This window comes from Canis aureus, unplaced genomic scaffold, assembly GCF_053574225.1.
Source record: "Canis aureus isolate CA01 unplaced genomic scaffold, VMU_Caureus_v.1.0 ptg000196l_RagTag, whole genome shotgun sequence".
Classification (NCBI taxonomy): Eukaryota; Metazoa; Chordata; class Mammalia; order Carnivora; family Canidae; genus Canis; species Canis aureus.
Window position 1 is genome coordinate 19,275 of NW_027554474.1, and position 19,569 is coordinate 38,843.

Genomic DNA, 19,569 nt, shown 5'->3' on the forward strand with positions numbered 1-19,569 from the left:
GAGAGAGAACACGAAATGGACAAGGTCTGACCCAAGATGGCACACTATCCTGCTATTATATTACTCCAGAATAATCACATCAAAAAGTGAGATCTGGGGATCCCTGGGTGGCTCAAGGATTTGGCGCCTGCCTTTGGCCCAGGGCGTGATCTTGGGAGTCCTGGGTGATATCAAGTCCCACATCTGGCTCCCTGCGTGGAGCCTGCTTCTCCCTCTGCCTGTGTTTCTGCCTCTCTCTGTATCTCTCTCTCTCATTCATAAATAAATAAATAAATAAATAAATAAATAAATAAATAAAATCTTTAAAAAAACCATTAAAAACCAGTGAGATCTTTTAGTTCATGCCAGCCTTTCTCAGGCCTCACCCCAGCAGTTAGAAGGGGAGTACGTGTCTATCAAGAAAGACCTAATAAAAGATACATAGTTTTTTACAAGAACATAAACCTTAACTTTTTACAGTGCAACTCCCAGACCAAGAGCAGCCACTTAAAAAGAACTACATGGAAAGTTAATTACATCTGCTTTACCCTCTACATCACTAAGCTATACTGTCAGAAAAACAGATTTAAAATATAACATGGTGAAGGCACTCATCAGAATTAAATAGGGGAACAATGGTCATAAACAACTCGCAAATGTTAGTGGCACGTGACACTGGAGATTGATTACCTCACTCCTACTCTGTGGACACATGTCCTCTGGGAACTCTGCTCCCCATTTCCACACTCCTGGGCCCCCGTGCGAGAGCTTCTACCATTTGGAACAGCACCTGTGACCAACGGGGAGTGCACGGGTGGAGAAATGTAGCAGACAGTGCGCTGGCCCTCAAAGACTTCTGCCTTGCAGTGACACACTTTACTTCTTTTCACATTTCATTGACTAAAAAGTCACATGACCATAAGTAACATAACCTTATATGTGTCTGTGAACAGCAAATATCAGACAGTATACAGCAGGATGGATAGATGCTTACAACAATATACAAAATTCTTTTTCATTCCAAGTGAATCGTCTGAAAGAAATTTTAGGTCATACACACAAAAGCCTATGATTTCACTTCTGGCATGCAAGGTAGGTACCACTATTATCATCATTCACATATAAGGAACAGAGGTGCCACGAGGTCAGACAATGAGGTATTATCATCACACTGTTGGCATGATATTCTTGGCACAGCCAGAATCCAAGTCCAAGCAATGTAGCTCCACAGCCCCGGCCCTGAACTACCACCACAGATGTGTGTGCACCAGAATGGAGAGCCCGGGGATCTGCACACACGGAATACTCCTTACTACACCCAATTGACCATATAGCTAAGGCACTCCAAGAGAGGTGACTAGACAAACATAATGACAATGAAATGACCTCAAGGATGAAAGACAAAGGAACAAAAGAAAAAAGAAAAGAGGCAGCGAAAGGTCCACACTTGACCTGGATGAATAATGAAAGGTGTCCTGGAGGTTGCAGGATCCCTCCCTCTAGAAATTACCTTTAGTGCCTTGAGCCTCACACCAGACTCTCACTCATTCAATGAGTGGTAGCTGAGTGCCTAAGGGACCAAACTAAACTTCAAGGAGTACTACTCAGTCCCTCCTCCACCGAAATCAAATGGAGCTGGTGACAAAAGTTCACTTGTAATTCTATGCTAGATTCTGGGACACATATTCCTGTGATACTGTGAATATGGTGGTGATGTCTCCAAGTCAGCCCATAAAAGCAGGTTTCAATCCATCCTATGAGGGGTGTCTGGGGGGCTCAGGCAGTTAAGCATCTGCCTTCAGCTCAGGTCATGATCTCAGAGCCTCAGGGAGGAGCCCCACATCAGGTGCTCAGCGGGCAGTCGGTCACCTTCTTTCTCTCCCTCTGCCACTTCTTACCTGCTCATTCATTCTCTCTCTCTCTCTCTCTCTCTCTCTCGTAAATGAATAAACTGTTTTAAGAAAAAAAATCTACCCTGTGAGATTCTACCTCAACCTTGACTTTTCTTCCAACAGAACTTGTGTTTCTATAGCCCTTTTCACACAACTCAGAGAAGCGTGGACCTAGCCTCTGTACAATCGCCACATCCCGTTCCATCTCGGCCCTGAGGAACAGGCCACTCCCTTTTACCATCTGGGTCCACAATGAATTGTGGTCAATGTACTCTGAGAACCAATGCAGAATGTCAGGCCCACGCTCATGACCAAACACCTTCCCGGCAACAGGACATGAACTACCACCTACCCTGGCAATAAAACAAGGGTTCTGAAAACCACACAGTCCAGAGACTGAGGAGATAACGAGAGATGAAGCGGGGTACTGCTAACGCCAACACAAGGCTCGGCAAGCCAGTCACCTCCGGTCACGTACAATCACCTGTAGGATGATTTGGCAAAGCTGAATACAGTGGGAGACACATGTTCATGCCCCAACAAATCCACTGTTAGGTAGAATAGCTCAGGAGCTTGTAACTTCCCTACTAGAATTCCTGGTCTCTGGAGATGGAGAAAAACAGGAATCACCTCCACAAGGGAAGTGAGAACTGCCTTCCTGCCTCCACTCATTCCAGGCAATCAACTACCTGCTCTTATGTGATGCTCAGGAGGAAACATCCCACGTGCATTTTTGTAGAGCAAATAGACTCCTGTTATTAAATTAGGAATCGATCCAAAAGTAAGGTGACTGTTCTGCAACGAAGCATGGTTGAATAAACACTTAAATCTCACACTAACTTTCAGAAGGCAGCTGATGTGTTACGCTGAACACAGACTACCTCGGTAGGAGACAGCCCCATCAAGCAACCATTTCGGGACATCTGTAAGAAGAGAAACTGAGCATTTCCAATGACAACCTGGCTCCTAATCACTCAGCCCCAGTCCCACACAGATCTCTAAGAAGGGCTACATATGGTCTCTGTCTTGAGAGTGTGAATTACAAAGGCAACTGTTTACTCAGGGTCTCAGGAATTCCTATCTTTGGCAGACTTTACCTGTTTCTGTGCCAGAAAAAAATGTCAACTATAACGTAAGAAATAAGGTTGTCTGCTTCCTCCAACACAGCTGGCTGAACAATTACCTTGGACTGCCCAAGGAGCATTACCAGCTTCTGATGCCCAGGTCTCCACTCTGTCAGACCAGGTGGCCATGGATCATTTGCAACATCTGGCTATCTTTTCCCTTTCCTCCCACCAAGGCAAATAGGACTGCAGAGGCAAGTAACATAACCACCCCAACCGGGTTACTCTGAACCTAACACCACCTCTCCCCTTTCGAACAGTACAATTTGTTTCTAACAAGCCCTGTACCCCCCCCAAGTATCTTATAAAATATTCTTTTGAATCTCACTTACTACTATGTAAATCTCACCTTCCCTCCCCCACTACTTTGCTTCTCGTTGCTTCTAGACTCAAATAAAAGAGGAAACCAAAGGCCTGCACAGAAAATAAGTTTATAAAACCACTGCTCAAAACATGATCTCTCTGTCTTTCTCTCTCTCTCTTTCTCTCTTTAATAGCTTGGCTGTATCAATTATCTTGGAAATAACTTTTTTCCAAGCAACACTCATGGTGCTAATTAGTAAGAAAATTGGAATTACTGAAGGATGAAGATCACACATAAACTTCAAATTGGTCTTTCATTTTCTAATGTTTCCTACTTGGAAATATAAATATAAATAAATTCTTGTTAATAGGTTACCTTCTGAGCATCTGTTCAAGACTTACTTGTAGACTCAGACAAAGAAGACTTCCACTTTTAAAATTCTACCTAAATCGCAAGTATTAAAATCTTCACAAATTCACATGAATATCGAGATTTAAAATAAACTAATTATCCATCATATCTTCCTCCCTCTGGTCAACTACCCTGTCCACAACTTTGTGTGTTTCATTAAAAACAACATTCCAGGCTATCTTTTCCAAAGGAGAAACTGAATATTTCCAATTACAAATATAATTTGGCAGGGAGTTGGTATTCAAAATACACAACGAATTCTTTACAAACCAGCAATAAAAATAAGAACCAAATGATAAAACTAGGTAAAGCGAGACTTTTGGTTTCAGCTCAGATCATTAGGGAGAATGAAAGTCACAGAGCAAACTGCCTCTCGGAAATCAGAAAAAAACAGAGGAATAGAGAGATTCATGGCCAAGATCAGCTTAGCAAAGCAGAAGCCGGTGGAGCCAGAAGCTTGTAGGAAAACAAAAATGGTAACTCTGATGAATTGATGGTGACTGGATGCGGAAGTCTGAGAGTCAAAAACCTCCTGAGCCCCAGTCCTAGGGGAGGAGGCCCCTGCACGTTCCTTGCACCAAATTCTCATAGTGAAGACTGGAGAAAAATCCCCTTGGGTTTGCAATAGAAGAATAGAGAAACAATCATTTTGAAATACGTTAAGTCAAGAGCTTTTTCCGTAACCGAGGCCTGCCCTCTGAGAAAAGCAGCTTTAAATAGAGCCCTATTGGACCTGGGGAAAGAGCTGTAAGGTGAACTCCAGCCCCTGCTAGCCTTCCTGACCCAACTAAGGAAGGAGGGGAAAAAAGGAGGCTAAGAAATGCTTATAGGAGTCAGCAGAGCCCAGGACTCAGGCCCACTAAATAACGGACACTTAACCATCAAGATCACAAGAACAACTCCCCACCAACGGGGTGCCAGTGAAACCACAGTGGTCATAGCTGAGAGATGCACATCAAAGACCTCAAGAGAGTTCCTTAAAGAGCCAGAGGAGGAGGCAGGGAACGGGAGAGACACGAAGGTTTCCGAAGCCTCTGACACTGACAGCTATAGCAAACATTCAACACAACCTAACCTCTAGCTGGCTTAACATAAAAGCTCACACTAAAAGCTGGATTATATCAGTTCCTATTACCCAATAACTATGTCCAATTTTCAACAAAAATAATTACAAGACATGATAAGAGAGAAACACAGTTTGAAGAGATAAAGCAATCATAAGAATCAGACTCAGATATGACACAGATTTATGGAAGCAGGAGAAATACGGAGATTAAAATAAGTATGATGAATATGCTAATGCCTTAGCGGATTAATATGCTAATGTGAGATGGAAACTCAGAGAGAATTAAAGTGAAATGCGAGAAACCAAGAACAGTGTAACAGCAATGAAGGCTGCCTTTGGACGTGGCCAAGGGAAAAATCAGTAAGGTCGAAAATATGTTCATGGAAATTCCCAAAAGTGAAATGCAAAAAGAAACAAAATATCCAATAACTGTGGAACAATGCAAAAAGGATAGCAAACACATGATGGAAAACACCAGAAGGAGAACAAAGAGAGGAAGGAGAAGAAATATTCAAAGTAATAATAGCTGAAAATTCTCCAATATTAATGATAAAACACCAGACCACATACCCAGGAAGCTCAGAGAACACCAAACAGAATAAATGCCAAAAAGATCTACATCTTGCACTAATACTCAAACAGCAAAAACCAAAGATAAAGATACTGAAAAGAGCCAGAGGGGAGAAAAAAGCACCTTATCTACAGAGGACGAGGATAAGAAATACATCAGACACCTCATCAGAGATCATGCAAGCAAGAACAGAGAGGGTGCAGGTAAAAAAAGGTTAAAAAGAAAAACCCACCACCTAAGAATTCTGTAGCTGGTGAAATTGTACTTCAAAAGTGAAAAGAGGACCCCTGGGTGGCTCAGCAGTTGAGCGCCTGCCTTCAGCCCAGGGCGTGATCCTGGGAACCCGGGATCGAGTCCCATGTCCGGCTCCCTACATGGAGCCTGCTTCGCCATCTGCCCGTGTCTCTGCCTCTCTCTCTATCTCTCTCTGTCTCTCATGAATAAATAAATAAAATCTTAAAAAAATAAAAATAAAAAACAAAAAAGTGAAAAGAAATAAAAACAAAACACTCAAATAAACCCAAGGAATTTACTGCTCAGCAGACTTGTCTTGCAAAAAGTATTAAAACCAGCGTGCTGAGTTCTTAAGGAATATGACAAAGTGAAGTCAATTAAAGCAATGTTATAAAGGATGGGGAAAAAAGGAATTGAATATATTCTCCTATAAGGCAACTGCACTACCTGTGAAAAGGTGTAATGTTATTTCAGAGTGGACCTGGATTAGTTAGAAATGAATATAACAAACTGTAGGGCAAGCACAAAAAATTCTTTTAAAGAAGTATATGGGGATCCCTGGGTGGCGTAGCGGTTTGGCGCCTGCCTTTGGCCCAGGGCGCGATCCTGGAGACCCGGGATCGAATCCCACGTCGGGCTCCCGGTGCATGGAGCCTGCTTCTCCCTCTGCCTATGTCTCTGCCTCTCTCTCTCTGTGTGACTATCATAAATAAATAAAAATTAAAAAAAAATATTTAAAAAAAAAAAAAAGAAGTATATGGACAGGGTTGTCTGGGGGCTCGGTTGGTTCAAGCGTCTACCTTCAGCTCACGTCATGACCCCAAAGTCCTGCAATAGAGCCCTGCATTGGGCTCAGTGGGGAGTCTGATTATCCTTCTCTCCTGCAACTTCCTCCCCCTGCTCCTTCTCTCTCTCTCTCTCAAAACTAAAATCTTTAAAAAGAAAAAGTATATGAATATGCTAAGAAAGAATGGAATCCCATAAAATGTTAAACTAAAAGCAGAGACGGAAGAGAAAGAGAGGGTGATAAAAATATAAAAAAGAACAACTGTAATGAGTGAAAATCAGTTGCAAACATGGTGAATATTAACCCAACTACAGCAACAATTACCTAAAATGTGGATGGTCTAAATATGCCAATTAAAACAAGAGACTGGAGGTGCCTGGATGGCTCAGTGATTGAACATCTGTCTTCCGCTCAGGTCGTTAATACTGGGGTCCTGGGATCCAGTCCCACATAAGGCCCCCTGCTCAGTGGGGAGCCTGGTTCCCCTCTGCCTAGGTCTCTGCCTCTCCTTCTATGTCTTTGGTGACTAAATAAATTAAATCAAGCAAGCAAGCAATCAAACCAGAGACTGCAAGAGCAGATAAAAAGATCCAACTATATGCCGTCTACAAGATACCTACTTTAAATAGAAGTACAGGGATCCCTGTGTGGCGCTGCGGTTTAGCGCCTGCCTTTGGCCCAGGGCGCGATCCTGGAGACCCGGGATCGAATCCCACGTCGGGCTCCCGGTGCATGGAGCCTGCTTCTCCCTCTGCCTGTGTCTCTGCCTCTCTCTCTCTCTCTCTCTGTGACTATCATAAATAAATAAAAAATTTTAAATAGAAGTACACAGGTAGAAGAGAAGTAAAGGAAGGGGGAAAGAAACCAGGCCTACACCACCCAAAAGAAAGCTGAAGAACTCATATCAATTTCAGACAAGGCAGATGGCAGAATGAGGAAAATTCTCAGGGATAAAAGAAGGTATTACACAGTGAAAAAGGGATCAATTCTCTGAGAACACAGAACACTCCTTACTGTGTATGTATGTGCCTAACAAGAGAGGGTCAAAATACATGAGGCAGAACTGATAACATCCAAGGAGTCATGGATAAACACACTAGCACCTTTAGAAACTTCTATAGCCTTCTACACAATAATTGACAGACCCACTAGGCAGAACATCAGTGCGGATACAGTTGAACACAACAGCACCAACTAGTCTAACACTTCATCTAACACAGCACTACACAGTCTTCACAAACTCACGCAGAACCAGACAGACCACATCCTGGCCATAAAACACACTGTAACTATCTAAAAGAATGGAAATCACACACCATTAGCTTAGACCACATGGAGTTAAGTAAGAGAAATACAGCAGAAGAATCTCCATACATTTGGAAATTAAATGAGTTAAAGTTGAAGCACTGAAATTTTTAACTATTCTGAACTAAATGGAAATACAACTTATGCAAATTTGTGGAAGGCTGCAAAGGAGTGGTTAGAGGAAGATTTCAGCATTGAAGGCATATGTTAGAGAGAGAGAGAGAGAGAAGAGAACACTAAAATCAGTAACTTAAGCTTCTACCTTAGGAAACAAGAACAAGAAGAGCCAGGAGAAGAAAAGGAAGAATAAAATAGAAATCTGTGGAATTGAAACAGGCAAACATGGCTAGGTGGCTCAATCGGATAAGCATCTGAATCTTGGATTTGGCTCAGGTCATAATCTCAGGGTCATAAGACTGAGCCCTGAGTCAGGCTCTATACTCAGCAGGTGAGTCTGCTTGAGATTCTCTCTCTCTCTCTTCCTCTCCTTCTCCTCTGCTCATTCTCTCTCTCTTTCTCAGAGGAAAGGAAAGGAAAAAGGAAAAAGGAAAGGAAAGGAAAGGAAGGAAGACGCCCAGTTGGCTCAGCGGTTGGGTGCATGATCCTGGATTCCTGGGATCCAGTCCCACATCCAGCTCCCTGCATGGAGCCTGCTTCTCTCTCTGCCTATGTCTCTGCCTCTCACTCTCTCTGTGTCTCTCATGAATAAATACATAAAATCAAGAGGGAAGGAAGGAAAGGAAGGAAAGGGAAGGAAGGGAAGGAAGGGAGGGAGGGGAGAGAGAGAGGAAAACAATTGGGGAAAAAAACAACAAAGTCAAAAGCTGGTTCTTTAAGATGATTCATAAAATTGGTAAACCTACAGCCAGGCTAGCCAAGAAAAAATGAGAAAAGAGACAAATTACTAATACCAGAAATGAAAGAAGAGTCGTCGCTATGGATCCCACGGAGATTAAAAATTAAAGGTAACGATAATCCTATGCCCTCAAATTTGAGGATTTACATGACACGCACCAATTCCGTAAAAGACACAAGTAACAAAAACTCCTACACAAAGAGAAATAGGTGATCTCAATAGGCCTATACCTAAAGAGAAATTAAATCAATAATTAGTAACCTTCCTCAACAGCAAGCACTGAGCCCTGACGGCTTCACTGGCAAAAATAAGAAGATGACATTATACCAATTCTCAAACTCTTTCAGAGAAAATAAAAGAGAGGCTGTACTTCCAACTCATTCTATAAGGCCAGCCTTATCCTACTATCAAAACCAGATAAAGACAGCAGAAGAAGGAAAACTATAGTAGTCTATACTTTTCTATAGAGATATAGACTACTATATAGTCTATAGACATATAGACTACTATATCTCTTATGAACAGAGATGAAAAACTCTTCAAAAAAATTTGAAAAATTTCAAATCAAATTCAACAACATATAATATGGATGCTATACCAAAACCAATGTTTTTTTTTTTTCCAGGAATGCACAGGCTGTATAATATGCAGAAGTATTAGTGTAAGCCATCACTCCAACAAGATAAAAAATATCTATTTGATCATATCAACAGATGCCAAACAATTATTAAGAAAAATCCAACACGTATTCATGATAAAAGTTACCACCAAACTGGGAATAGAGGGGACTTCCTCAACTTGATAAACATGTATAAAATACCTAGAGCAAACCTACTTAATGGTGAAAAACTAGATTTCCCTCTAAGATCAGTAACAAGGCAAGGATATTCCCCTCTTACCACTAGTAAAGATTCAGTACTTAAGAAGAAGTCCTAGCTAATCCTCTAGGAAGGGAAAAGAAAAGAAAAGATTTACATATGGGGAAGGAAAAGGTAAAACTGCCTTTGTTCAGAGACAACATGACTATGTATGTAGAAAATCCTAAAGAAACACGAAAAAAACTCTGGGAACTAGTAAGTGATTATAGCAATGATTCAGGATGCAAACTTCATGTACAAATATCAATTACTTTCCTATATACCTGTGTTCTATGAAAGAGAGAAGAAAAAGGCTGACAAGTCCACCTTGATGAGAAATGGCTTCTTAAGGGGACTTATGGACAGAAGTGTGTCTTGGGAGGCTGAAAAATTAGTAGATCTCCACAACCCCACCTCCAGTGAGACCTGTTTTGGGGCCCAAGAAGCTGGCGGGTAACTGCTGGAAGCCCACCCAGGAGGAAATGCTTGAAAATCATAATCCTATCTCTAGAGCAGATGAAGGACATTCATGGGTGTACTTAAGGGTGTGACCAGACAAAAAGAAAGAATATGAGAGGGACCTGTGCTCCAGAAGGCTTCAGGCCACAGAGAGCCATCAGCATGGTGGGTCTGCCCAAGATAGCATTGTTCACACTGCCAATGAACAATGGGAATTTGAAATTAAAAACAAAATACCATTTACATTAGTGCCCAATCTAACAAAAAGTGTACAGAATCTCAATTCGTATAAAACTCAGCTGATGAGGAGCCCGGGTGGCTCAGCGGTTTAGCGCCGCCTTCAGCCCAGGATCTGATCCTCGAGACCCAGGATCAAGTCCCACGTCGGGCTCCCTGCTTCTCTCTCTGCCTGTGTCTCTGCCACTCTCTCTCTCTCTCTCTCTGTGCTCTCTGTGTCTCTCATGAATAAATAAATATTTTTAAAAACTCAGTTGAAAGAAATCAAAGATGATCTCCATAAGTAAATTCCATGTTTACGGACAAGAATATATAATATGATCAAGATGTCAATTCTTCCCAACTTGGTTTATATATACAACACAACCCCAACCCAAATCCTAGCAAGTTATCACATATATATGACAAACTCATTCTCAATTTTACATGAATAGGCAAAAAAAAAAAAAAAAAACAGAACAGCTGACACAATATTGAGAAATACAAAGTCAAAGGACTGACACCAACCAATTTCAAGATTTCCTATAAAGCTTCAGTAATAAAGACACAGCAGTATTGGTCAAAGAACAGAAAAACAGGGATCCCTGGGTGGTGCAGCAGTTTAGCGCCTGCCTTTGGCCCAGGGCGCGATCCTGGAGACCCGGGATCAAATCCCACGTCGGGCTCCCGGTGCATGGAGCCTGCTTCTCCCTCTGCCTGTGTCTCTGCCTCTCTCTCTCTGCGTGTGTGTGACTATCATAAATAAATAAAAATTTACAAAAAAAAAAAAGAACAGAAAAACAGATCTGTAGAACATAACAGAGCTCAGAATAAAACCCACACGAATACAATCAACTGGTCTTTGGCAGAGGAGCAAAGACGATTCAGTGAAGAAAGGCCAGTCTTTTCAAATACTGATGCTAGACAACTGGATATTCACATGCAGAAAATCTTTGAATCTAGGCATAGAACTTATCCCTGTTCACAAAAATGAACTCAAATTAGATCACAGAACTAAATATAAAGACAAATCTGCACAATTCCTGGGTGACTTTGAGCATGGCAAGGAGTTTTTCCATGCAACTCCAAAAGCCCAACGTATGAAAGAGAAATTGCAAGGTTGGACATTATTAAAATTAAGAACTTCTGTTCTGTGAAAGAAACCGTTCAGAGAATGAAGAAACAAGCCACAGACTGGAAAAAAAATATTTGCAGAACACGTATCTAATAAACGACACGTATCCACAAAAGACAACTGTTAAAACTCAATGATAAGGGAAAAACACAACTCCCTTAAAAATAGGCAAAAAATGGAAAAGACACTTCTGTAAATCTAAGACTGTTCTAAAAAGAAGTCTACTATTTCAAAGGTATCTAATGAGAAAACTGTCCAAAGAATCCAAAAAGACGTTTCTGCAAAGATGATACAAAAATAGCCAATAAACACACAAAAAGATAATGAACTTCATCAGTCATCAAGGAAACGTAAACCACAGCAACAAGGAGGTATCATGTCCCACCTTCTTCTAGAAAGGTGAGAACAAAAAAGTCAAACAAAAGCAAGTGTTAGCTAAAACAAGTGTTGGTGGGGCACTTCAGCGGCTCAGTTGGTTACACAGCCGACTCTTGATTTTGACTCAAGTCATGATACCAGGGTCGTGTGAGATTGAGCCCCAAATCAGGGTCTGTGTTCACAAGGAGTCAGCTTGAGATTTCCTCTCTGCCCCTCTCCCTCACCACTGCCCACCTCCCTGCTCGCTCTCTTGCTCTCTCTCTCAAATAAATAAAATCTTTTTTTAAAAAATAGGGTTAAAAAAAATAATAATAAAAAATAAAAATAAATAAATAAAAAAAATAAAAAATAGGGTTGACAAGCATACAGAAATCAGAAGCCTCACACACTGCTGGTGAGAATACAAAACAGTGGAGCCACCTTGGGAAACTGCTGGTTCTTCTAAGTGTTAAACACAGACTTAGCACTTAACCCAGCAATTCCGCTCCTACATACATGGCCCCCAGAAATGAAAATATGTCCACATAAATACCTGTATGTGAAGGTTCCTTTTTTTTTTTTTTTTCATTTTGTATTTTTTTTTTTCTCCAGGTGGGGTTTTTAACGGTCACTTTCCCACACTCTGGATAATTTCTGATCCCACCACAAGGAGCCCTTGAATTGGCTAATGTGAGAAACTGGGAATGAAGACCCCTTTTAACTGCCATCTTGCCGAGGGAGTCTCCTTTTTTTTGGAAAAAAAAATCGAAAGGTTATTGCGTGAGCCTGGATGAATCCCACTCTCAACCCTCCACGGTCCGACCCACCCCATCTCACCTCATACCCGTTTTTGGCAGGGAGAAGCAGGAGTACGTGGTCCCGAATTCTCCTCCTTCACCTTGTTAAACACTAGAGGGAAAGCCCGCCATGAATGGCAACAATTCACCTTCAAGCTGCCTCCCTTCATCCAACGTTAAAACCCTTTGCACATAAGGCAACGTGGAAGCTGATGTTTTTACTCACCTCGCTGTTTTAAAGCACCATTATGAAGTCAGGTTGTACAGTAATTAACAGTACCTTTTATATATATCTCATATCTGTCATTTATATATATATATACACACACACACACAAACTGGAAGAGGTAACAGCAGCTTATAGAAATGGATCTTCTTCAAGGTTTCCTGTGTGGTAAGCACCTGAAATACTGCATAAAAGGGTCTTGTGTGATGTGTCTCCCTGCTGCTCATTGGGCTCTGTTCTGCATGACCAGGAATGGTGCTGGCAAGAGAGCTCAGCGGCTGGAAGGAAAGTCTGCTGCTGAGCGTCACTATTTTCCACCCCCTGCTTGTGCTCCTATCTGATCAGGCTAGAGAAGACAACAAAACATACATAGTTAGAAAAAACTCCAATATATAGATTTCTGTAGAATTTCCTTTTTTTTCCCTCCTGTCCTTCCTCTGCAAGGTATTGTTGCTATGTCCTGTTACTGGTTTTTGCTGCAATAAACCCTCTTTGTTTCAATCACAGCAAGAAACAAAAATCCAAACAGAAACCCCTCTGAAAAGAGTAGAAAACAAAAGGTTTTACCTACAAAAAGGGGAGGGGGAGACAGGAGGGACCTTGGTTTTGTTTTTAAAAAGGACTGAAGATTAACATTGAAAAATCAGGAGATGATGTGCAACCCTTTGTGCAAGGCAAAGCCCTCTGGTACTTCCGCCTCTGGTTTTGTTTTAAATTTCCTTTTTCTCTTCTGCGTGCGGATACTTCTCTCCATCTTCATGTTGTCAGTGTTTTGCTGTGTTTTGTGTTTTCTTGTTTAACTTTGTGTCACTACCTCAGTCTGCCCTCATGTCCCTTACACACAAACAAAACATTCCTTCAGCAGAGCGAAGAGGTGGCGGATGACCGGCACGCTCCACGACCGGCCCAGCAGTCTCTGCGTCGCCAAGTGGCTCATGTTGGAGACATCAGTATAGTGGACAGGGAAGCCAAACACCCTTTCCATTTTAGTGCACCGTAAGATGTCCTCTTTCTCATTCATGAAGACGGGGACATGCTGGTCTTTGCCCTGCTTTATGGAGTTCGACCTAGTAGTAATGGTCCTCACTTTGCTGAACTTGGCTATCCAGCCGTGCTCCAGACACTCCTGCAGCTCCAGCTTATCATTCACAGTGGATGCCAATGGCCTCCTGTTCATACCAGGAAGGTTCCCCCAGAAGTAGTGGGCCCTGTGTGCAGCTGACACTTCTTTGGCATTAATCATCATAGGGTTGGACTCGAGAATTCGCGAGATGTCCCTCTTGTCACTAATGCCCATGGCCACCACATTCTCAAAGAGCCGGAAGAAGGGGCGGTCATCTCCCTCCTTGGGCCGCGCATCATGCAGCAGGTGGTAGAACTCAAAGAAGAGCCGGCCAGTGCCCTCGTAGAGTCCTTTATGGGCAGGATTGATGATGGAGAGACCATTGCAAGGACTGCCCCCAATCACCAGATCCAATGGGCCCCACTCCTGGATATGCTTCTGCGTGACGCTGCAGACGTCCCCAACATACATGATCTTCCCCACCGTGATGGAGTCCTTGCACACCTCGGAGGCGATGTAGCAGTCCACCTGAATCCCCAAATCCTTCAGCACCAGAAGCCCTGTAGCAATTCCATCAAATAGAGACAGCACCCGGATGGGCTTCCTCTTCTCAGCTGGGACAGGCAGGTAAACCTTCATAGGGTCAAATTCCTGGTCGTGGCTGTTGGTGAAGAACATCTGGAGCCATGAGGGCCAGTCGTCCCGCTGCCGCAGTAGCCCGTAAGTGCCCTTGTGCCCACACATGTAGCAGTTCCGGGGGTCCTCCTTGATGGCTGCCAGGTGGCCCCCAGCCCCAATAAGAGATCCACACCCTCCACACAAAAACACCTGCAGCAGTTATTGTTCCCACACATGAGCACCTTGCCCCCCACCCCCCACAGCAAATGGTGTGGTAGGACTGGTAGCTGTCATCATCATGGTGATACGTATGCACACTCCAGGAAGCAGTTCTTACAGTTTTGGCACATTTCTCCAACAAAGAGAGGGTGTTCCAGGGTAACGTTGAGGCTCCCACAAGAGATGCAAATGTCCTCGATGTTCTGGCACTTCTGCCGCACTTTGTACACCAGCTGCTCTCTTGTGCGTTCATCAATGATCTTAGGCTTCTCAGTCGTACTCTTTCGGGGCTTTTTGGCTGGGGGGGGTGGTGCATAGGCAGCTGCCTCAGGTTCGACCCACATGTCTGTGTAAACTTCTTTGTAGGGGTTCTTCTCTTCTTTGGGTGGCTTCAGGCCCTTGGGGCCAGAAGGCTGGAACCCTCCGAGAGACCACTCGATCATCTGTTTGTTCTGCACCTCCACGGACTTGGCAGTGTCGCTCTCATCGCTGTCGTGGCACGCTGGGAACAACTTCCCCGCATGGCTACAGGCCACCTGCAGGACTTCATAGATGGCTTTGCGGTACATGGGCTGCTTGTTGTATGTGGCCTGGTGGAAAGCACTGCAGAAGGAGCTCAGCGGCATCAACTTCTCAACACACGCCATCAAGAACTTGCCATCTCCAAACCACATGACCCAGCGGGTGCCTTCAGCTCCTCAGCTCCGGCCTGTCATCCACCAAGACACAATGCGGCCTGGCCACCAGGAGAAGCCCCGACGTTTCCCCCACACCAGCTCCCCAGTGCCAAAGCCCCGGCCGTCCTCGTAGGCCAGCTCATCATTGGCTGCTTTGGTGGTGTTCTTGTCCCCAGCATCTGCCCCCACGGGCTCAGGTGTGGTGGCCACAGTGGGGGATGCAGGGTTGGTGGGCTGCTGCATTGCAGGAGGACTGGCCTCCTCCACCTTCTGAGACTAGCCAGACCCCTGGTTTTCTTCCACAGCATTCATTACTGCGATCACCTTGGCTTTTCTTCTCAGCCCATAAGGCCACGTGCAGCCCCTCTATGTAAAGATTCTTAGCAGCATTATTCATCATAGGCAATAGGTAGAAATGACCCAAATGTCCAAAGCTGGATAAAGAGGTTAACAAAGCTGGTATATCCATAAATACTACTGGGCCATAGAAAGGTATGAAGTATTGCTACATATTATCATGTGGATTAAGCTAAGTGACAGGAGCCGATGGCAAACAAATCTACCCACCATATGATTCCATTTACATGAATTGTCCAAAACAGGTAAATAGAAACAGAAAGTAGATTAGTGGTTGCATAGGGCTGGAGTGAGGAAGGGTCAGAGGATGAAGGATTAGCGGTAGACAGCTACATGAGACAGGGGTTTGTTGGGAGGAGATGAAATTATTCTAGAATCGTGGAGGTGGCTGCATCACTTTGTGCGTACACTTCACATCCTTGCACATATACTTGAGATGGGTAAACTGTCTGATATATGTCTCAATAAAGTGGTTACAAAGAGTTACTATCTAAATGTTGATGACACCCCAATCAGAGTTGCGAGATTTCACAAAAGGAAATATAAAAAGACAGCACAGTTCATACGTCCACTAAAAAAATAAATAAATAAATTACTGTTTCTCTTAAGTTCAAATTAAACTGGATGCCTTGTATTTTATCTGGCAACCCGACTCCCAAGTCTATTACCTACAACCTAGAACTTACTAATTATCCTCAAGATCCACGTATCCAACTACACAGTAGGAAGTTCTACTTGGTTAACTGCCAAATAGCAAATGAACATAAAACTAAAATCACCTTTCTTATGAGAAGATATTCAATTATGTCAGAAGTGGTAGGTCAGGGCTTGTGCAGGTCTCTGGAGCCCTCTCTCAACCCCCGATGGCCTGGCATCAACAATCTGGTGGTTGGATTAGTGGATGTGGTGTCTAGGAGCTGAGGTTTAACCAACACGGGGGAGGAGTTTCAATATGTTGAGAAACATCACCCTGATGGTGAGGGCAGGCTGAGCATCCAACTCCCTTTCTCAAAACAAAAATCACTTTCCTTCCCTCACCCATGGGTTCATTGCCATTGTCTTGACCTGGAAATCTCCAGGCCCATCCCATCTCTGTAGCAACTAAATTTTACTTCTGAAAAAAAAAAACCAGTCTGATATCATCATTCTGCTGCTTTAACCCTTTCAATATACTGGCTCCTACCATGGTCAAATAAAGTCAAAGCCAATTAAGAAGAGGTCTCTACCTGGGCCCCTGGGTGGCTCAGTTGGTTACACCCCGACTCCTGGTTTGGGCTCAGGTCCTGATCTCAGGGTCGGGACCCCGGATCCTTCACAGGGCTCCACACTCTGTGGGGAGTCTGCTAAAATTTCTCTCTCCATCTCCCTCTGCACATTCTAGCACTTGTGCGCATTCTCGCATACGTGCACATGTGGCTCGCTTTCTCTCTCTTGCTTGTTGACATACTTGAAAGTGAACAGAATGGGTCAAAAGACACACGTGAAGTTTGCGTGTGATAGAGGCTGGGAGTGGGGGGCAGCTAGTAAGAAACATAGAATGGACTAGAGGGGCACAGTAAACATTAAAAGCACATTTTACAGCAATTACAGGAAGATCCTTGTAATAGTACACATGCTACTGTGCCACTTAAATGCTAGCAACATCAATTTGTTTACTCATTGCTTTTCTAAAACCAGGATATCAGTGACTATGCTTCCTCGCCACTTACTAGTCACATTTACTTTGAAAAACCACCAAGCTTAAAACTCAAGAGCTAGTGTAACTAAGACTTTGAAAAAAAATTAGTGTCCTTTTCTTAGTAGAAATAACAACCACCTATCACTACTTTTTGGTCTTTCACGTGCTATAATTTAATACTAAATGCCTGCTTGTATTTGCCTAACCTATGTAACTATCAAAGAAAGAAGATCTTCACTATTGTATTTGAAACTCACAAACCACCTTGTTAACATTATAACATTATAATTTCCATTTTATAGGAAGGAAACAGTGGCCACATTACAACTAAATAGAGACACACATGCATGCATTGTTTTGGGCATGTCTGTTTAATGGTTAAGGGGTGCTGATGAACACAACGATACACAAAGGTACCGTGGCAATTCCATAAAAACTAAATCAAGCACTCTAGTCTTTACATGTATTGTTAGGAAAAATGCCACATCTCAACTTTTTCATTTCTTGAGAGTTGCTACTGCTTGAGGCAGGCAAATTTCAGCCAATTTGATGGAAAAAAATGGACTAAGATTTCTTCTAGCCTGTGAAGCAAAAGCACATTGCAAGTGGCTGATTTTCAAATACTATACATCAGTAACATCCTTCTCTCGTGACAGACAACCATAGCAAATTCACCTGAGTTTGGTTTTGGTGCAGATAGAGCTAAGGCACCACAGGTATCAATTTCCTACAGACTCAGGTAAGACTCACATCTTTTTTTTCAGCATCCGGAGGACAGACCCGGCACTTGCTGCCTCGGGCGACGTGGCCGGAGGCTCTCGAGCTGTCCAGGGACCGTCTGTCCGCCGCTGGCGCTGCCCTAAACACGAGCCGCTTCCGCCTGGGCCCCTGGGCCCTCGCCGCTGCCCCGCGGGAGCCGGACGCCGCCCCCTCCTCAGGCCCCGCAGCTCCTCCAGCCAGCCCGTCTGCCCGGAACAGTCCGCGCGGCACCCACGCTCCGGGAGTGCCGGGTCCGGGAAGCACCGCCGGCGAGGCACCAGGCCGCAGCGCGCAGCCCACGACCGGTCACTCCTGCAGCTCGGGGTCCCTGCCTGCGCCCCGCCCGCGGCCCGTACCTTCCTCAGCGCAGACATCCTCGGGCGCTCGGAGTTCAGCAGGCGCAGGGCGACAGGGCACACAGCCCGTCCATCCGCAGGGCTGGCCGTCAGTCCGGGGGACCGCGCTCGAGCGCAGTGCACGCTGGGAGCCCCCCGCCGGCGCCTGCGCACTGGTCGACCGGGAGGCCCCGCACGCTGGGGGCCGGCCTGAGTGCGGAGGCACCTGGGGAGGGGCCACACCCGCACCGGGGAGCCCAGGCAGCACCGCGCCCTGCCGTCCGGGGGTCCTTCCGCCCCACCGCTCCCCCGCCGCCGCCGCCGCCGCCACGCGCCCCACCGCGCTCCAGCCCGGCACACGCTCGGAGCCCGCCGCCGGCGCCTGCGCACTGGGCGCCCAGGAGGCCTGGCGCGCTGGGGGCCGGCCGGCGCGCGGAGGCACCTGGGGAAGGGCCAGGCGAGCGCGGGGAGCCCAGGCAGCGCCGAGCATGGCGTCCGGGGTTCCTTCCGCCCCACCGCTCCCCCGCCCCTGCCGGCGCGCAGGCCCCGCCCCGGATGCCACCTGTGGCGCGGGTCCCCTGGCGCTGGAGGCGGCGGTAGCCTGCAGCACGTGCAGCTCGCCCGCAGCCCCACGGTCCCAGCGCCGCCTGTGCGGCCGGTGCCAGGGCGACACGAAGGTAGCGCGCGTCCCCCCAGGGGCGGTGCCCCGCATCCGGAGGACAGACCCGGCATTAGCTGCCTCGTGCGACGTGGACGGAGGCTCTCGAGCTGTCCAGGGACCGTCTGTCCGCCGCTGGCGCTGCCCTAAACACGAGCCGCTTCCGCCTGGGCCCCTGGGCCCTCGCCGCTGCCCCGCGGGAGCCGGACGCCGCCCCCTCCTCAGGCCCCGCAGCTCCTCCAGCCCGCCCGTCTCCGGCACAGCCCGCGCGGCACCCACGTCCCGGGAGTGCAGGGTCCGGGAAGCACCGCCGGCGAGGCACCCAGGCGCCGCGAGGGACGAGGCCGCCGCGCAGCCCGCGACCGGTCGCCCCGGCAGCTCGGCCCCCGCGGCTCGCACCTTCCTCAGCGCTGACATCCTCGGGCGCTCGCGGTTCAGCAGGCGCAGGGCGACATGCTTTGTGGCCCGTCTGTCCGCAGGGTCGGCTGGCCGTCAGTCCGGGGGACCGCGCTCGAGCCCAGTGCACGCTGGGAGCCCCTCGCTGGCGCCTGCGCACTGGGGCCTCACGGGGTAAACAACCCCCACTGAGCCCTGCACCAGGCAGGGGGTTGAGCAGCTCCCCCAAGTGC

The 19,569-nt window shown here is 45.9% G+C and overlaps 1 pseudogene; it reads right to left on the bottom strand.

Moving 5' to 3' along the window:
- Window positions 1-12,696: 12,696 nt before the first annotated feature.
- On the bottom strand, window positions 12,697-15,965 carry LOC144309718 (DNA (cytosine-5)-methyltransferase 3A pseudogene; annotated as a pseudogene).
- Between the last annotated feature and the right edge of the window lie 3,604 nt (window positions 15,966-19,569).